This window comes from Mauremys reevesii, linkage group 14 (assembly GCF_016161935.1).
Source record: "Mauremys reevesii isolate NIE-2019 linkage group 14, ASM1616193v1, whole genome shotgun sequence".
In the NCBI taxonomy this organism is placed as follows: domain Eukaryota; kingdom Metazoa; phylum Chordata; order Testudines; family Geoemydidae; genus Mauremys; species Mauremys reevesii.
In genome coordinates, this window is record NC_052636.1 from 37,610,275 (window position 1) to 37,622,738 (window position 12,464).

Genomic DNA, 12,464 nt, shown 5'->3' on the forward strand with positions numbered 1-12,464 from the left:
ACGGGCCTGCTGCATCTCCTGCTAGTCAGTCCCCCACCCACCACTCGCCTCCTTTCACCTCCTCCCCTGCCAGAAACCCCCATGCCCGCCCCTAGAGCCCCTGCTGGCTCACTGCTCATCTCTGTGCCCACCTGCCACTTGCCCACCCGCTCGCCCACCTGCTCCCCACTTGCCCCCTCACCCCACCCCCAGTATAAAGCCTCATTCAGAGACCCAGGGGTCACTATATCACTGCACACAGCAGTCACTCACTGCGGTTGTAGATAAATCTCTGCATTACGCATTTTTGTATAACTTGTCTATGACTTTGTATTGAACCTTGGTAATATGTTATGGGGGCCCCTAAGGTAGTGTAATTAAGGTAACAGAAAAATGTCTTTTTGCTAGAAGTAGAATAAGATCTTCCTCCCACTTGGTAATCCATCGCCCTGTTGAGTGAATCATAGAATCATAGAATCTCAGGGTTGGAAGGGACCTCAGGAGGTATCTAGTCCAACCCCCTGAATGAGGTGGGACTGAGGAAGGCAGCACCTCCAGACAGCTGCAACCCTTGGAGAGGGGCTGGGAGCCAGACCAGGGACAATCAGACTTGGCAAGTGGGCTGGCTAGAGAAGAGCCGACACACTGACGGCCTCGGGGATTAGGAGCAAGCACCTTCCTGTGGGAACCCCCTCTGTGCAGCACTGGGACAACCCCCAGCCCAGAGAAAAGCAGCAAAAAGGACCAACAGCCACTGTCCCAGATTTTGAATCTGGGAGATTTGCCCCTCTCCATCCACCGACTCGCCACTTACCTCCTCACTCCCTCCTCCCCCGGTATAAAGCCTCATTCAAAGACCCAGGGGTCACTATATTAATGCACACAGCAGTCAATCACTGCAGTACCAAAAATTAAAATACTGAAAATGGATGCTCCCCTCCATCCGACTCGCCATTCGCCTCCTCACCCCTCCTCCAAGTATCTGGGTCAGCAGGTTTGTAGAAATTTTGGTGGTGCCCAGAACACTCAGAGCCTGCCCCCCCCGAACTCTGCCCCCCACCTGCCTAAGGCTCTGCAAGGGAGTTTGGGTGGGGGGAGGAGGTCTGGGGTGCAGGCCCTGGTTGGGGCAGTGGTTTGAAGTATAAGATGGTTGAGAGATCGGGGTCTGGGATGGAGTTGGGTACAGGCTCTGGAATGCAGCTTGGGTGCTGGGTGCAGGCTCGGGCTGGGGCACAGGGTGGGGTGCAGGATGGGTGGATGCAAGGGCAGCTATAGGCACCAGCAAAGCAAGCAGGTGCTTGGAGCAGCCCATTTACAGGGGCAGCAGCTGGCAGGGATCCAGCCTGGGAGCTGATAACCAACAGGGAGCCCTGGGAGCTGTAGTTCCTTGGTTAGCTCCCTGCCTATAGAGCCAGCCCTGGAGCAGGGAAAGAACTACATTTCCCAGCATTCCCTTGGCTGCTATCAACAGGAAAGGGAGGGGGAGGGAGTATGGTAGCTGAAACCTCATGCTGCACCTTGCTGTAAATGGAGAGGGGGGTGGCGCTGTGAATGGGGAACAAGTGTGCCCAAGGAATAGAAAGCTTTGGCCCAGAAGCAGCAAAATTCATCAAACATAGAACTGGTTCTGACTTATTTACTTGGTCTTAAAAGAGAACAAGGACCTGAGTCTCCTCCTTATCAATAACCCCCTGCTCAGCCAATCAGGGTAGAGACTGAGGATGGGAGGCTGAGGGTTCTCACCAGAGAGCCCAAAGGATGGCCCAGGTCACTGGTGGGGATCACTGCCCGAGCACTATTTCAGCCCCATATTTTTGGGTGGACCTCCCACAGTGGGAGCTGCAGAGCCCTCCCCCGCAACACACACCCCCCCCTCCCAGTATTGGAAGAACAGGAGAAAGGACAAAAGAAGCAAGACACGAAGAGAAAGGAGGGAGGGAGGGAAGGAGGAAAAGGTAAAACAAAAAGGACAAACCCTAATGTCCCCAGTGATTCTAAGGGACAAAATCCCAGGTGCGCAATAAAATTCTGCCTCCTTAAGCTCGTGTTTTCCATGCCTGGAATTCAACTGTCACCACATGAATCAGACTGAACAGGTTTCAAACCTCCAGGAGGCTCTTACCTTCTAAACAGGGACGGCTGTTTTCCAGTAAAATCACTAAAAGGGAAGGAGAAAAATCGAAAGAGGTTCCTCCTGGCGCTCACGTCCGTGAACCCGAATACTCTCTCAGTCCTCAAAGAGAGACCTGGAGAAGGAGACTTGCTGCAGCAAAGCCACAGGGGTCTCTGAGGTTTCCCTGGCCCCTCGCCCCTGTCCTGCCTGGCTGATGTCAGCATCTTTCTGTGAGGTCACCACCTCCCCACCACCTTGGACCAATAGTCTGAGATCCTGCCAAAGGCCTTTGTGATGTCACTGCCACACCCCTCCCTTGCTGTGCCAATGTCCTGCCCCTGGCCAGGCCCTTTGGAGGTTTGAGCTACTCCCTGTGGATCACCCCACTCAAGGAGCGTTCGTTCTAGGCAGCAAGCCGGCTAGACAGGGAAACATCAGACGCTGCTCCCAATGCTACACTCAGTTTATGGCCAGTTTATGGCCAGATGAGACCATTAGAGAATCTAATCTGACCCCCTGCATATCACAGGCCTCCTGTAAACACAAGAGCTACTTTGGGGGCAAACACATTCCAGAAAGGCATCTAGTCTTCATGAAATGACATCAGGAGATGGAGAATCAGCCACTTTCCCTGGTAGCATGTTCCTGTAGTGAATCATCCTCGCTGTTGAATATTTGTGCCTTAGTTGTAATATGAATTTGTCTCTTTTCACCTTCCAGCCGTTGGGTCTTGTTATTCCTTTCTCTGCTATTTTAAAGAGTCCTTTAATATCCAATCTTTTCTCTCCATTAAGGCACTTCAACACTTCAATGAAGTCACCTTTCAAGCTTCTTTTGATAAGCTAAACAGGTTGAGCTCTTTCAATAGCTCACTAGAAGGCATTTTTCTCCAGCCCTCAGAACATTTGGTGGCTCTTTGCTGCCCCAAACTCTAATTTCACAACATCTTTTTCAAACGAGGACACCAAAACTGGAGGCAGTATTCCAGTATCAGTCTCACTGATGCCGTGTCACCTCCTGTGACGTTATTGACATAATCTGTAACTGTATAGATCATCGTTGTGACCACTGTTCTATATTTGCAGCCAATATTGTAGAAAGGTTGTTGTGCAAGGGGTCTATGGAGAGGTTCTGATTGGCTGATTATAATGATGCTATCTCTAGATGTGTATCATTTTTGTAGTTGATATTATGAATATTGGTTCTATGCTGCCCGTATTTCAAAGTTGTGCTCTGCTTCTGGGAAACACCCCAGACAAGTTGGTGTCAGTTCTGCCTAGCCTGCTTGATGCAGGTTAGGCAAATGTGATACCCACTACACTACAGAAACTCCATTACAGTGCACTGCCCTGCCCTGCCCTCAAATTCCCTGCACTTTGGTGGTGCTCACCCTGGCACACACTGATGGGCGAACCTGGAGAAACTGGCAGCAGCTCTCTGATGGGTCAGCTGGAAGAGCAGAGGACTGGAGCCAGGGATCAGGAAGTCGTCCTTACATCACCCTTGTGACTCCAGCTTGAAGGGGAGCTTCTTTTTCTTCCCCTTGCTGAGAAGCAGAAAAAGAAGAAAGAAAGGTCCGGTGGGCCAACTGGGTGCAGAAGCCAATGCTGCCTTTTCCTGTAGTGAAGCCCAAAATGAGGGCCTTGCATTGAGTAAAGTCACTGCTGGGCTTCCAGGAAAGAGCCCACTGCTGCAGCAAGAGGGATGAAACAGCCTGCGATTGAACCAGGGACCTTTAGATCTTCAGTCTAATGCTCTCCCAACTGAGCTACTTCAGCCCCTGCAGGGGGTCTTTTTGGGCTGCTGCTTCTCACCTTGGAGTTTATTCTCCATAAACCATCTCTCCAGTCAACACTGGCCAATGCAAGACGGACATCGCTTGCTATTTTAGCCTTTGGAAATGTCATCAACTAGTCTTTGGATCCCTTAAATGCTGCACTTCAGTTCATGGGGGAAAGGTGAGAGAAGCAACCTTTGAACAAAGGGCCTGGGGTTAACATCCTAACGCTGTCTGTCTCCGTCTGTAACACTATTTAATACCGGCCCACCCTGTGCTGGTGAGTGCTCCATTGCTAGATGTTAGTACATTTCAGTTACTGTCAAAATTAAAAGTTTCTATATGCTTAAAAGAAATGATTTTTTAATTTGCTTATATATGGCATGAATAAATACAGATTTACACATCCTAGCATGAACATTTATTGTCTTATATGATAGAGAAAATCCTGCATCCAAACTGTGCATCAAAATCATGAAATGAGCTACAAATGCAATAAAAATAAGGTATTCAATGGTTTAACATATGGAGCGGGGCTGGGGGGTTCCGAAGACTCTTCTTGCCTGGGATGCCACATGGTTTAGGGGAGGTCCTGTCAGGGAGAACAGGAGTTAGTCTCACACACCTATTTCCAGGCTGTAATCTGTGGGCGCCCTGCTCTGGGGGAGGGATCGTGGCAGCCCAGACTCAGGGCTGGAACAGGTCCCGGATTGAGGGGGTGGCTTTAGGGTTTGCAGCGCTCTGATGTCTCAGGGTACGTCTACACTACGGGACTATTCCGAATTTGAATAAACCGGTTTTGTAAAACAGATTTTATAAAATCGAGTGCGCGCGGCCACACTAAACACATTAAATCGGTGGTGTGCGTCCATGGTCCGAGGCTAGCGTCGATTTCTGGAGCGTTGCACTGTGGGTAGCTATTCCCTAGCTATCCCATAGTTCCCGCAGCCTCCCCCGCCCCTTGGAACTTCCGGGTTGAGATCCCAGTGCCTGATGGGGCAAAAATCATTGTCGCGGGTGGTTCTGGGTAAATGTCGTCAGTCACTCCTTCGTCTGGGAAAGCAACGGCAGACGCCTTTTTTCCCTGGATTGCCCTGGCAGATGCCATAGCATGGCAACCATGGAGCTTGTTTTGCCGTTTGTGACTCTCACCGTATGTGTACTAGATGCCGCTCACAGAGGCGATTCAGCAGCGCTACACAGAAGCATGCTTTTGCTTTTGCATGACAGCAGAGATGGTTACTAGCCATATTGCACCATCCAAACCCTTCCATAAATTGGAACTGAGGATGATCATGGCTACCAGTCCTTTTGTACCATTTGCTGCTAGTGCCCTGGTCAATCAGCCAGGTGCAAAAGCCAAGAGTGGTTGCTAGTCATATTGCACCTTCCATCGTTTTGTACCATTGGCTGCTGTCATAAGTGCCCCTGGCCGATCAGCCAGGGCGCAAAGCAAAATTGGGAATGACTCCCTGAGTCAATCCCTCCTTTTTGGTATCTAAAAATAGAATCTGTGCTGCCTAATATAGGCAAGTGTGCTAGAGAACCACCTGCTCTGTGTCAGAGCCCGCAGAAATTATCTGTATGCTATTCACAGGGGGTGCTCCTGTAACAACCCCACCTGTTGATTCCGTTCTTCCCCCAGCCTTTCTTGGCTACCGTAGCATTGTCCCCCACTTGTGTGATGAATTAATAAAGAATGCAGGAATAAGACACACTGACTTGTTAGTGAGAAATGAGTGGAAGGCAGCCTCCAGCTGCTATGATAGTCCAGACAGGACATTAAGCAGTGTGTAGGAGAGAAGCCCAGCATCCCACTGCTAGTCCAGGGGCAACTGAATCTTTTCTTTACACATGAAGGGTGGGGGCTGATGGAGCTCAGCCCCCTGTTGCTATGATGAGGATGGTTACCATATTGCACCATCCATCCACCAGAAAAATTAGGGCCAATAGGCTGATGACGAGGACGGTTACCAGTCCTTTTGTCCCATCAGCTGAAGCTGATCATGAGGATGGATTTCCACCATTTTGCACGATCAGCTTATGCTGATGATGAGGATGGATTTCCATCTTTTTGTACCATCAGCCGCCCATGACGGGGGGGGGAAGCAAGGATGTTGGTGTTGACTGCTGCACTATCGCGTCTATCTGCAGCATTCAGTAAAGATAGGGTGACATGTAAAAGAGTCAGAGGATTGTTTTACCTTTCGCTTCTGGGGGTGGGTGGGGGGTGGGTGAGTAGATTGCCAAGCTATGCCATGACCATGGACACTGTGTTTGACCCTAGAAGCATTTGGAGCTCAGCCAAGAATGCAAATAATTTTCAGAGGCTGCAGGAACTGTGGGATAGCTTCAGTCCTCCAGTCCATGAGCGTCCATTTGATTCTTTGGCTTTCCGTTACACTTGTCACGCTGCAGTGCGCTGAGTCCCTGCTATGGCGTCTGTCTGGAGATTTTTAAAAAAGGATTCTGAATTTCATCTTCTGTAACGGAGCGCTGATAGAACGGATTTGCCTGCCCTTACAGCGATCACATCCGCATGGTCCATGCGGGAGCTCTTTTTTTAGTTTGATTTCGGACTGCATCGCCACCCGTGCTGATCGGAGCTCCACGCTGGGCAAACAGGAAATATTCAAAAGTTCGCGGGGCTTTTCCTGTTTACCTGACCACTGCATCCGAGTTCAGATTGCGGTCCAGAGCGGTCAGTGGTGCACTGTGGGATAGCTCCCGGAGGCCAATACCGTCGATCAGCGTCCACACTAACCCTAATCCGATATGTTAATACCGATACTGGCGTTACTCCTCTCGTTAGGGAGGAGTACAGAAACCGGTTTAAAGAGCCATTAAAATCGATATAAGGTGCCTCCTAGTGTGGACGGTTTTGGCGTTAAATCGGTTTTAAGCTCCTAAAACCGATTTAAACGCCTAGTGTAGACCAGGCTTCAGACAATGTGTCTTTCCCAAAGCCTCAGATCTGCGTCCCCAGAAGGCTCCTGCGCTGCCTCCGCTCCTTTCACAGTCTATAGCAAGGAGCAGCAGCAAGGGTCAGGGATGAGCCATAGGCACTCGGTGGGGGGCAGAGGCTTCAGGAGGAAACCCAGCCCCCAGAGCAGAGGGGGATGGGAGGCTTTTTCTCTCTCCTTAGCCACGGGCTATAGCTCCGAGAGCTCTGTGAAATGCCTCCCGCCCACAGCCTGGGGAAGGGGAAGAAGTCTCAGGTTCTAGCTCGATTTGGAGGAGGATCACTGGACCCTAGAACCACTCACTGCCCTTTCCCAGAGAAACCTGTGATGCCCAGAACGGGGCTGAGATAAATGCTGACAGGAGTCAGGAATTGCTCCCCTGGAATAGCAGCAGGACTGGGCAGCTGGAAATCTCCCCAAAGGAGCTGCAGCCTTGGTGGGTCAGACATAGATGCCCCAGGTACTGCATGGGGGGCTTAGGGTTGTTTCTGGACAAGAGCAGTGAGAGTTTTATTGCCTCAGCATTTCAGTAGAAAAATTCAGACCCAAAGTGTGTGTGGTGGGGAGGTCGATAGCGGTTTCTTTGGGTTTGATTTAGTTTGTTTTCTCATTCTCATTGTAAAAGCCTTTGATGATTTTGATGGGAACAATGTTTGTGGAAGGCCAAGGACAAGTAAGAAAAGTTAAAAATCTGCGTTGGAGTGAGGGGGTCTGTGTGGGCCAGGGCAGGGGTGGAGATTTTCATGGGGAGGGGGTTAGGGGATAAACGAGAGGCTTTTGCGGGAACACAGGGGGATGTTTTGCAGTTTAACCTCCCCACTTTCCTGTGCTGCTGCCCAGCTCAGACCCCACTGACTCCCCTGTGACGAAGTGGGAATTTTCTGGATGTTTTGTTTGCAGCTTGTGTGTACCTCAGTTTCCCCTATTTGTTGCACGATTATCTAGGTTAAAGGTCCAGAATGTGGGGTGCCCCCTGCCAGGGGGAATGGAGTAACATTCAGGGGGATGCAGCTGGGCCCGGGCCAGCCCCCATGGGGGTGGGGAGGAGGAGCCACCCAGCTCCACTCTTGGCTCCAGCCCCAGCTCTGACCCCTGCCTCAGCCCCCTTACCCGTGTCTGTGTCCCTTCCCCCTTAGCTGCGGCCCCACTCCCAGCCACGATCCGGGGGGAGCATGGACGGGGTGGGGGCATGACCCTGAAGTGTTTTGGGACCACTGATCTCGGTGGTGGGACAAGGGGGTTAAATCTTGGCAGAGACCCCCAAAGGGCAGGTGTGGCTGCTGTCTGGCTGCCTGGGCCCAGACAATGGCCACAAATTCTGTCTCCTAGCAACCGATGGCCGGGGCGCACCTGCTGCAAGAGGCCAGCTGGCCGGGAGGAGTCGGAGAACAAAGAACGAGCTGGAGGCCAGGTGAGCAGGTTGCCAGGGAAACAGGACAGAGGACAGACGAGGGGCAAAGGGCCTGGCTGAGTTGGGCTCTTGGGAGCAAGGAGTCTGCTGGGTTGGGGACTCGAGGGGAGAGCCCAGGCTCTGAGTTCGGGGTCTCCCCAAGATGGACGTTGCTGAATCTTCCTGCTTCCTGTGCGAACACAGAACTTTCCCAGGCTGGATCCCAGACCCCTAACGAACCTTCTGTTGTACAGCGCTGGCTGAGAGTCACTGGGGACTGTGGAAGTTGGGGTGCAGGACTCCCCTTCGGGGGGGGGAGGCTTTCCGAGGTGTCCGATTCAGGTGGACTCACTGCAGGAAGCTCCTGGTGTGGACCAGGGGGGCTGAAAGGTCCAAGGTCAGTCCCAGGAGGGGCTGAAGCCAAGGAGGCTTCCCCCAGTGAGGGCGTCCCCTGGGGGGGTCACACTGACGAGGCTCCTGCCTGGGTTTGACTCAGAGCTGTTCCAGAGCACGGAGCCTGTGTGCCCGTCACAGCCCCCCAGCATGTGACCTACAGGCTCCACTCTGGCAAAGCTCCCTGTCCCTAGGCTTTAGCATCACTAGCCCCTGCTTAGTGACTAGGGGTCAGTTTAGGGCAGCGGACCCCAAAATGTGGGGCGTGACTCCTAGGGGGACACAGAGGAAGATTGATGGGGGCACCTCAGGGCCTGAGCCAGCCCCCATGGAGGGCAGGGAGGAAGCCCCACTCAGCCCCACTCTGTCCCAGCTCTTCCCCAACCCCACCCTCAGCCTGGGCCCCTGGCTCCCAGCCCGGCCTCGACCCCCTTACCCCTGTCCGCACCCCCATCCCCAGCAAGCAACGGCCCCACTCCCAGCCCCGGTTCTCGACCGCGGCTTCCGAGGGGCCACAGCCATGGATACGAGGGCGCAGTGTGAAATGTTTGGGGCCCACTGGGTTAGGGTGACGTCCTCAATCACTTCTCTGCAGTCCAATGAAAGCGATTCCTCACCCACCCACCCCTCCGTCAGGACGGCCTAGGTACGTTCTGCTGCCCTTCACTCGTACAGGAAGGAGAATAACATTTCATTCCACTCAATTCTAAAGTGATTTGTTACCCACCACCCTCCCAAACTGGTCATTTTGGGGAAGCGGCCCCACCATGCTGCATAGCTAGGCAGAGTAGGGGTGTCTGTGCAAACACGGCCTGTTCCTGAAGTCTTCCCCCAGCTCCTCACTAGATGTGAGGGGGGAGCTCATTCAGCCCCTGCTTACGCTTAGTATTTAAAAACTCCTTAGTGGCCCTATCTCTGCCGGCCTTAGATTTCTCCTCCTGTCCACTTCCTGATAGCTCAGATGAGGTGGCTGAGTGGTTAAGGTGATAGACTGCTAATCCATTGTGCTCTGCACACATGGGTTCAAATCCCATCCTCAGCAGCTGCATTTAGTCTTCACCCTCCTTTATAGACAACCGTCTCCCCACTTTGGTACAATGACAGATCAAACAATGTTGCTTCTTGCAAACAAAAACCTTCTCAGAATCTCTCCCCCACCCCACCCCCTTTGCTTCAAATAAAATGTCTAAATACCAGATTTCTAAAACAATTCTCTAGTCCGGCATTTCTTAGTTTTTATCTCAAAAGGGAACAGCCTCATAATCTGCCCCAAACACCCTGGGACCTCCCCAAATAATTAAACTACCCCCAACCTGAGCAAGGCCACAACAGTGAACCAGAGCTAGTGCCTAGGCCAAGCTGTTCTGAAGGAGGCAACTCAACCATTTTCTCTCTGCTTCCCTTGGCAAAGTCTGACTGAGAAAACAAAATTCCCCAAACTGAAAATTTTCTGCTGAAAAACCACTACTAGTCTGTTTGGGGACTTTGGTTTGAATGTACTATTATTATTCTCTTCTGATTTCTGAATCAGTTTTGCCATCCAGGTGTTTTTCCAGCTGTTGAGTTGTGGGGGAGAGAGGCTAACTCATAATGTCTCTACCCCCCCTTTCATAGTTTCTTCCAACTGGCTAGGAAGTACCTTTGCTAGGATGTGAGCCAAGCAGTGTCCATTGTCGCTGTGCTATCTCGGAGACGTCTGCATTGTACACGGTTCCTGGGATAGTCCTTGGGAGTGTGGATCCCAGCAGCGGTCTGGCTCCTCCCTTGTCACACCTGAAAGGCTGGTGGTGGGCATTTCCCAACCTCATCTCAGTAACACACACAGAGCACAACTTCCCAGCCAATGCTACACACACAATCCAACACAATAGTAATGTTCAACAGACCAAGATTTTTGAAATGACACCTCACCAGGCAGACTTTGTACAAACCGTATCATCATTATATGAGACTGGTGAATATGGGGCTTCCAGGGTGCTGCTTTGAGCACAGCGTGCCGCACCTGGGCTGACATTGCAATGGAGATGTACCCTTAGAGTCCATCTCTCCTGGGATAAAGATGGCAGCATGGCTGGCCTGGACCATCTGACCTCATGAAGCTAAAGCTGAGAGGCTAAAAACTGTGGTGCAGATATTTGTGTTCACACTGAAGCCTAGGTTCGGAAACCCTCACCCCTCGTGGGGTCTCAGAGACTGGGCTCAAGCCCATCTGTCTGCACTGTAATTTTATAGTCTTGCAGCCCAAGCCCCATAACCCTGAGTCAGCTGACCAGGCTTTGAGACAGGTGCCCTGGGTGTTTTAATCACTGTGTAGACATAACATTAGGCTACGTCTCCAGTGCAATGAAACACCCATGACTGGCCCGTGTCACATTAATCAGGGTCATGCGGCTTGGGCTGTAAAGTTGCAGTGTCCGTGTCTCGGCTCAGGCTCAGTCCCCTGCTCCAGGAGCCCAGAAGGTTGGGAGGGGGTTTAGCAAGTGGAAATGGTAAAACCGCAGGGGAGTATTACCCTGGACTCCTGGCATTTCTCCATTGGTCTGTCTGCTCTGGGGCAGGGACAGAAACACGTCCTGCTGCTTTTGTTATTTCAAAGGGCGGTTTAGGATTTTCATTCTCGGACACGGTGCACAAAACAGGACTCAACCCTCGGCATAAATTAAACGAGCTGCCCACAGATTCTGGCAGCCACAATGAGCATTTGGTGTGAGAGCTCAGACCTGCCCCTGTCCCAGAGGGAGGAGGTTGTCTGTGAGGGGACTGGACCACTGACCTATCAGCGCCCAACTCCCAAACTTACAGTAACTATCATCAGTGCCTGTGAATGTAATTTAAACCATAAGAAAAACCACACTAGGCTAGACCGAAGGTCCATCTAGCTCTGAATCTTGTCTTCTGACAGTAGCCAGTACCAGGTGCCCCAAAAGCAACTCAGTAAGATACCACTGGAACTTGAACCCAGGATCTCCTGTATACAAAACAGTGGTTTTAGCCAGATAAGCCATGGTGCCTACAGCTGCTGAAGGGATCATGTCTGCACACACCTGACTCTCTGCCAACCTCCATCTGGGCCTGACAAGCTTTGCTTGTGTTTGGATTCAGTAAAGCAGAGGAGCAGGTGAAGTTTTACTCCCAAGGTTCTTTGGACAGGTCTACACTACAAAATTAGATCGGTGTAACTACATTACTCAGGGGTGTAAAAAATTTACCTCCCTAAGCAATGCAGTTATATCAGCCTAAACCCGGTGCAGATAGCGCTGTGCCAACAGGAGGGCTTCTCCCATCAACATAGCTTGGGGAGGGGCTTGGTTAGTGAAGATGAAGAGAATAGGTGGCCCATGGCTCTTGCATTTGGGGAGGCTGGGTGTGAGCGCTGGAAGCTCCCTGGAAGTGGGGGGCCCATTGGTGCCCAGACCATGGCACTGCCCCCCACCCTTCTCTCTCTGTGAAGGCCCCACCTGTGCTTCCCCCCTTGCTCCTATTTGGCCACTTCCCACCCCCGCTCTTCCTCTTTGGCTGAGGATGGCTGAGCCACCTTTCGCTCACTCCTCTCCTCCCCCAAGGCCTTCCTGCCTGCTGCTCGTGCCTCTCCACCCCCTACCACACGGTCTGCCCACCAGCTGCCACCGCTCTGACCCATCCCTGCAACCCACCCTGCCCACCACCCACACCTCTCTGCCTCTCCCCTGAGACCTGCCCTGCCCACTGCCCCCACCTCCGAGACCTGCTCTGCCCACCGCTCGAACCTCTCTGCCCCTCCCGAGACCCACCCTGTCCACGTCTTTCTTCAGTCATCTGTTGTTATTCCATGAAGCATCAAGAATGGAATAAAAAGCTGAGTTTACTCCA

The 12,464-nt window shown here is 52.0% G+C and overlaps 1 protein-coding gene and 1 non-coding gene across 2 annotated transcripts in view; both read left to right on the forward strand.

Moving 5' to 3' along the window:
- Positions 1-12,464, forward strand: part of LOC120381700 (zinc finger protein 850-like) — a gene marked incomplete at both ends in the record, with an annotated part of 483,140 nt that overhangs the window by 240,466 nt on the left and 230,210 nt on the right. The gene's annotated exons all lie outside the window — the stretch shown is intronic.
- On the forward strand, positions 9,576-9,657 carry TRNAS-GCU. Its single transcript has one exon. It is a non-coding gene; the product is annotated as a tRNA-Ser (tRNA).